The 6000-nt window shown below is 44.6% G+C and overlaps 1 protein-coding gene across 1 annotated transcript in view; it reads left to right on the top strand.

Moving 5' to 3' along the window:
* The first annotated feature begins 3392 nt into the window (after window positions 1-3392).
* Window positions 3393-6000, top strand: part of NRIP1 (nuclear receptor interacting protein 1) — a 137640-nt gene continuing 135032 nt past the window's right edge. Inside the window, exon 1 of the mRNA XM_030234351.2 lies at window positions 3393-3467. The gene's annotated coding sequence lies outside the window, so the exon portion shown is untranslated. The remainder of the gene's footprint in view (window positions 3468-6000) is intronic.

The raw sequence follows: 6000 nt of genomic DNA, 5'->3' as shown, positions 1-6000 counted from the left end.
GGGCTTCAGGGTGCCCCCTTCACAAGTTCAGGGGCCTTCTCAGGTTTATGGATTCACATCTGACCTTTTCTGCTTCCCAGAACAGCATCTTTTAATCAACAACCTCTAGGCTGCAGAGAACAAGTGGATGGATCCTTCCTTCCCACCCTTCCAGTGCTGTGTGGAAGATATAATTTTTATATCCCTCCAAAAATCATTGAGAAAGGGAGACAGACACGATTATCCATTTGACATTAAACAGTTACTGGAGTTGACATTTGAGCATACAACAAAAAACCAACAGATGGATATTGGCAGATGGAGGAACATGAAGAAACAATGAGACATCTTCAACCATCCTTCTCTGCTTCTGAAACATGTTATTGTTTCCCCTACCATCTCTCTTGACCCCAGCCCCATTTTCAAGTGCCTCTCCATATGCTTCCTTTCTTTGCCTCCATATGTCTTAAACACGTTAGAAAAAAAAGTTAGAGAAAACCACAATCTCATTTGTTGTGGCCTTACTCAGTCAATTCTCTCTCCCCCTGTAAAATCTGCTTTCTTTTCCCCCTTGTCCATAGAAATGGCTTACAGCACTGCCAGGAAAGTCACCAGCAAGCTCATCCTCCCTTCCGTTGTAGCGTGACTGCCCACCCTCCCTTCCTGAAAACCACCTGTTCTCCAGCTTTCAGAAATGCCATACGCTTCTTGTTTTCCTCCATTCCCATGTCATGACACACTTCCACATCTCCAACCACCCGTTACAAACTCAGCAATTTAACTTCTTCATTTCCACTCTGCTTTGCTCACAGCTGCCTTTCCCTCACCAGCTGAACTTCCTCAATATCCCCCTGCAGAAGGAAAACCACATGCCAGCAAACTGTGAAACTCAGGCATTTTAAAGTTCCTTCTCTTCCTTGATGCTCATTAAGCCTGTAAGTTTATCCTCTTTTTTCTGGCTTACTGTTTGTTGTCCAACTTTTCCCACTGCCATTCAGTCCAAAAATTCACACAATTGTATTTTCTCTACAATGTCCAAAAAACAAATATACAAGCCCTTCAAAAGTTATAGATAAGCAATACGTTCTCTTTTGGCTCCTGATTTTTTTCCTAAGCTGATTTCTATCTTACCTTTCACTTGGATCAAATCCCATTCTTCTTCAAGTTCTTTTGTTGACCTTCCTACAAAATTTGTCCATTTGCCTTCATGGACATGCACACCTTAATGTCTTTCTGTATCTCCTTCTAGTACACTTCATCTGCAGAAATCCTTCATTTGCCACTTTTAAAGGCTCTGCCCTATCTTTTCTTCCTCTATTCTTGGTACTGATCCACTGGCCCAATCCAACTAATTTCTGTTGGCTCTTCTTTGAAAATGGCTATAAATCCTACCTTCCCTGCTCTTAATATTAGAAATTACTAATGAAGATTAATGGAGGCATTAGCCAGATGCAAGCAAAATTCACTGCTTTTTTACTTATCTTTCATTGTTTATTTGGGAATTTCATTTGTGGTTATAAACTGTGATAAGTCTGTTGCATTTTTTGATATACCTCTAAGTATCTGGCACACTTTGAGATGTGTATGAATTACACTCAAAATGTCACAAAATTGAACTAATGTTTAAAGCCTTGTAAAATTAATCTCTACCAAATTCTGATGTATGAATTCAATACTTCATTTGGAATCTGGCATGAAATGTAATTACAGTGGAAGGTGAAATAAAGAAGAGTAGTATGAACAGTTTGCATACCTGCTATTCACCATCTGTTCTCTGTGATAGAATGATACTATTTTCTTTACAGAGAATTTTGACTTGATGGAAAAGGGAGAAATGCACTTTTTATTATACTGCAGAAATATTTTTATTTTGTTTTTAAGTACCAAATAAAACAAACTTAATATCTCTTAGTGGGCTGTGATGATATATTAGATGACTTCTAACTTCAGAAGCCATAAATTAGAATGCCATTACCAGGAAATCATAGTACTGACTAACAGGGCTGTGAGGCACCAACAATAATTCCCCCCCTCACCTTTTGGAGTTTTTTTACGCTTAATCTTGATTATGGGCTCTAAAAGGTGAAGCCACAAGCACTGGAAGTTTTCCTACAAATGTTTTCTGTGTTTTCACATAAAATCACAGAATGGCTCTGGGTGTGAAGGGACCTTAAAGGTCATCTCATTGCAACCTCCCTGCCATGGGCAGGGACAACTTCCACTAGACCAGGGTGCTCAGAGCCCCATCCAACCTGGCCTTGGACACTCCCAGGGATGGGGTATCCCCAGCTTCTATGGGCAGGTTGTGCCAAGGCCTCAGCACCCATTATGCACTGGAAGGGGCTCCAAGTTCTCCTTGACACCTTCTCTTCTCCAGGCTGAACAAGGCAACCTCTCTCAGCCTCTCCATAGGAGGGATGTGCCAGCCCCCTGACCAGCTCTGTGCCTCCTCAGGACTCAGTCCTGCAGGTCCACATCCTGCTCATGCTGGGGGCCCAGAGCTGGACACGAGACTCCAGCTGCAGTCTGCACAGTAAAGGTCTGAATTATTAGGAAAAAAGTGCCTTACAAGACTGAAATAATTTCATGAACACTGGTGAAACTGAGAGTGGAAACGCAGACACAGGCGTCTTAATGGACTGACACCTGGGTTGGGCCATGGTGAGAAATGTGCTTTACCCCACAATATACATCACTACCTCATCCCTGATTTCCTTAACACAGGAGTCGGGAATGAGGGATTATTTGGTCGTGTGAAGCTGGCTGCAGGTGTCATTTCTCCTGCCTTTTTAGAATCCCCACCTCGGGAATAGCCTCTCTTTTCTCCCCGCACCTCCACCACTCCCTTTCTAAGCCGCACAGCTCCTCCAGCATCCTTCCATCCCCGGGGGCTCCCCCAGCCTGGGCTTCCCGGCGCTGTTTTTTAAGGACCTTTTCCCTGCTACACGGGGCTGGGGAAGGGTTAACTTTTCCGCCCCAGACTGTCCCCTGCTGATCCCGTAATGAGTAAGCAGAGCCGCTGCTCGCCAATAGCTCGGTGTGAACTCGGGTAACCCAGCTGAGCCCTGCGCTGCGGGGGTAAATCAGCCTGACCCCCCGACCTTGCCCAGCCCCAGCCGCAGCCCGGCAGGGGTCCGGCCGGCCCTGGGCGTGTGACTGCTACGTGCTGCTCGCCCGGGTACCAAAGCCTTTTATAACAACTGGGGCTGAGTCAGCTGCTGGAGGTAATGTAATATACCTCAGTCAATAGCTCTGTGTTGCACAACATACTATGTGGCAGTTCCTTTCTAACTTGGGGAGCCACCCAGTCTTTTTAGGATTTCCAGGAAGAGCTGTGGCATCTGACCTTCAAGTGTTATTAAAAGAAGTCAAAGATTGTATAACAGTCTGTCAGAGCTTTGCATTTCTTAGCGGAGTTATGTTTCGGCGAGTGCCTCCACATTTCTGAGCTTCACAGGTTCTTTATCCCTTTACTTGTTTATCCTCTGGTAAGCATTTATTAATAGAGAGACTTATTCCTTTACTGTACTTGTTTATCTTTCAGGGGGTTTGTTTTGCTTTTCAATTTAGAAGCAGAAGGGTCTCCCACGCATTTCACATTTCTATCTGCGGGTGAAGTCACTGCATGGCTGTGATAGCAATCTTCCAGCTGTCCCTTTTCACCCTGGAATCCCTCCCTTCGGCTGATTTTCTGCATTATCACCATAGTTTTTGACTAAGACTATTAATCCACCTGTCCCTCTGTGAAAGCAGCTAGATTGGTTTGTGTAAAAGGGGAGTAAGATGGTATGAACTGTAAGTCTGCTATTAATCCTGTTAATAAGGGATTAAAGTGAAGCCTTGTGAGTAGGAAAGGCTGATTTGATTGTTTGGGACTATAAGTTAGCTCTCCCTTATGAAAGCAGTGTTTGCCGTGCATCGCATTTTGTCATTTGCATATTTGGTCTCTGAGGAAATCAAGGTTAAATATAGCAAGGAGATTCTGCTGGCTTAAACTGGTAGCACAACTGTGCTCCTCCAGCCTAGCAGTGCCTCGGATAGCAGGAGAAGGAACCCTGCCTGCTCTTGCCTGGCAGTGACTGCATCCTATAATGCGACTTATATTGTCAGCTTATGCTTTGCCTCTGACCTTTATGTGCACTTTGCTTATGTACCAGATAGGATGCATGCCTTATTTTAGAAGGAAAGAAGCAGCAGAGGAATGGACTAAAATAAATATCTTGCCACTGCTATTTTCAGTAAAAGGCTTACAAAAGCTACAGCAGCAGAAAGCTGAAGAGCACCATGTATTCCCTGGGCAAGGCAATCGTATGGAGCAACATCAATCTCATTAAAAAAAAATAAAAATGGATACTGTCTCTGTCTTAGAGCTTAGCATTCTGCTTCCTCCTCAGCCTTAGGAGAAGGTCTATAAATTATTAATACTAACATCAGTGTGAGACAACAGATGGTAAAGATTACTTGGAAAAAGTCTTCACATTAACATATTACGGCCCTAGTTTCACAGCACGCTGGGACTGTTTCCTGATGCTGCCAGCCAACCCAGCCCTGGGAGAAACCTCCCAGCGGAGGGGAATCCTTGGGCAGCAGCAGAAAGGTCCTGCCCTGGCTCAGCTGCAGAAAGAGCCACCCAGCTGCCCCTGCAGAGAGGGCTGGGTGTGTGTCACGGCGCCCCTCGGACACCACGCTGGCCCCATGAGGCTCCTGGCATCTGCTACCAGGGGCCAGGCCAAGAAACAATGAGATCAGGAGGAAAACTTGCAGGTAGCTGAAAAATTTATTCCTTGCTGGTCTGCTTTCAGGTGGCATCAGTTGTGTTGTGTGCTCTGAAAAATAAGAAATAGTCATTTACAAGCTTTGAACTTTTCTTGAGCTGGGAGTGATATGAGATCCAAAGTGACACATAGGTGCATTATCCAGAAATCTGGCACGCAATTTAAGTCTTTTCTTGTTCCCTACAATGGGTTACTACTGCTTCTTCATGGTTTACAAATGTACTAAAACTAGTATCAAGCAAGTAAATGAGAAATTCCATGTAAGAAGACAGGTGTAGTGCCTTGTCTCTCAAGCCAGCAGCTGGTACAGCAGAACACGTATGTACTCTTGTTTTGGAGTTACCTCCTATGACCCTCCACTCTGCTCACGCTACTTTTGAGGATAACTCAGTGCCAGAATCTCTGAGACAGAAGGAATTTATCCAGCCTTTTAAGGGACTTGTACAGGAGACCTTTTCTCATGGCCCATTACTTCTGCAAATGCATATGCCATGTGAATGTTTCACTGTGACTTAATCATGGATTAAAAACATAATTCTCATGTCCCTACATCCTCTTTGGTGTCATGCAGAATTTTCCATAAAGCCTGAATAATGAAAACACAAGCAAGTGCTACTGTTCTCGGGGTGCTGGGCCCAAGTGTGGTTCTGTGAGTGGAGCAGGAAGCAGCTCTTCATTTATCAGCTTGCTGGAATCTTCTGCTCCCAAGAGATATCTGGGCAATGTGTGGGTGAGGGCACGGAGTGATGGCTGGAAAATGCCTTCAACAGTGTTGCTGCTGTTTGATTCCCACCTCACCACTTTCATAACCCAGTAATATCTGTTTTACTGAACAGATACCATTATCCCCTCCATGGCTGCGTTGTGTTGCCCTGCAGAGCCCCTCTTTGCCTTGACTCTGGCGAGTCTTCTTTAAGGGAAAATGTCTGTGTTTGCACAGCTGGCAGTGCAAAACCCTTGCAGTGGAACTGTTGCTCAGATCCCCATGGCACGGTGTCCGTGCATCCATTCTGGCTTCACGTTCAGCTTTACAGGATGCCTTGGAAAGTTGGGTGCTCTGCAGGGGTTTGCTGTTGATGTGTGATTCTGCAATTTGTCACAATCCTGGGATGCCACCCTGCCATCAGTCAGCCCTTGAAATGTATTCATTGGGGAATGAGGTGGTGGAGCAACTGTTTGAAGATACCTTATGTGCCAGTGCTTAAATGTTGATTTCTGACTTTAATTACTAATTTTTAAAAATAAT

This window comes from Serinus canaria, chromosome 1 (genome assembly GCF_022539315.1).
Source record: "Serinus canaria isolate serCan28SL12 chromosome 1, serCan2020, whole genome shotgun sequence".
In the NCBI taxonomy this organism is placed as follows: Eukaryota; Metazoa; Chordata; class Aves; order Passeriformes; family Fringillidae; genus Serinus; species Serinus canaria.
The sequence above is the reverse complement of the archived record's forward strand: the minus strand, read 5'-3'. Positions and strand labels throughout refer to the sequence as shown.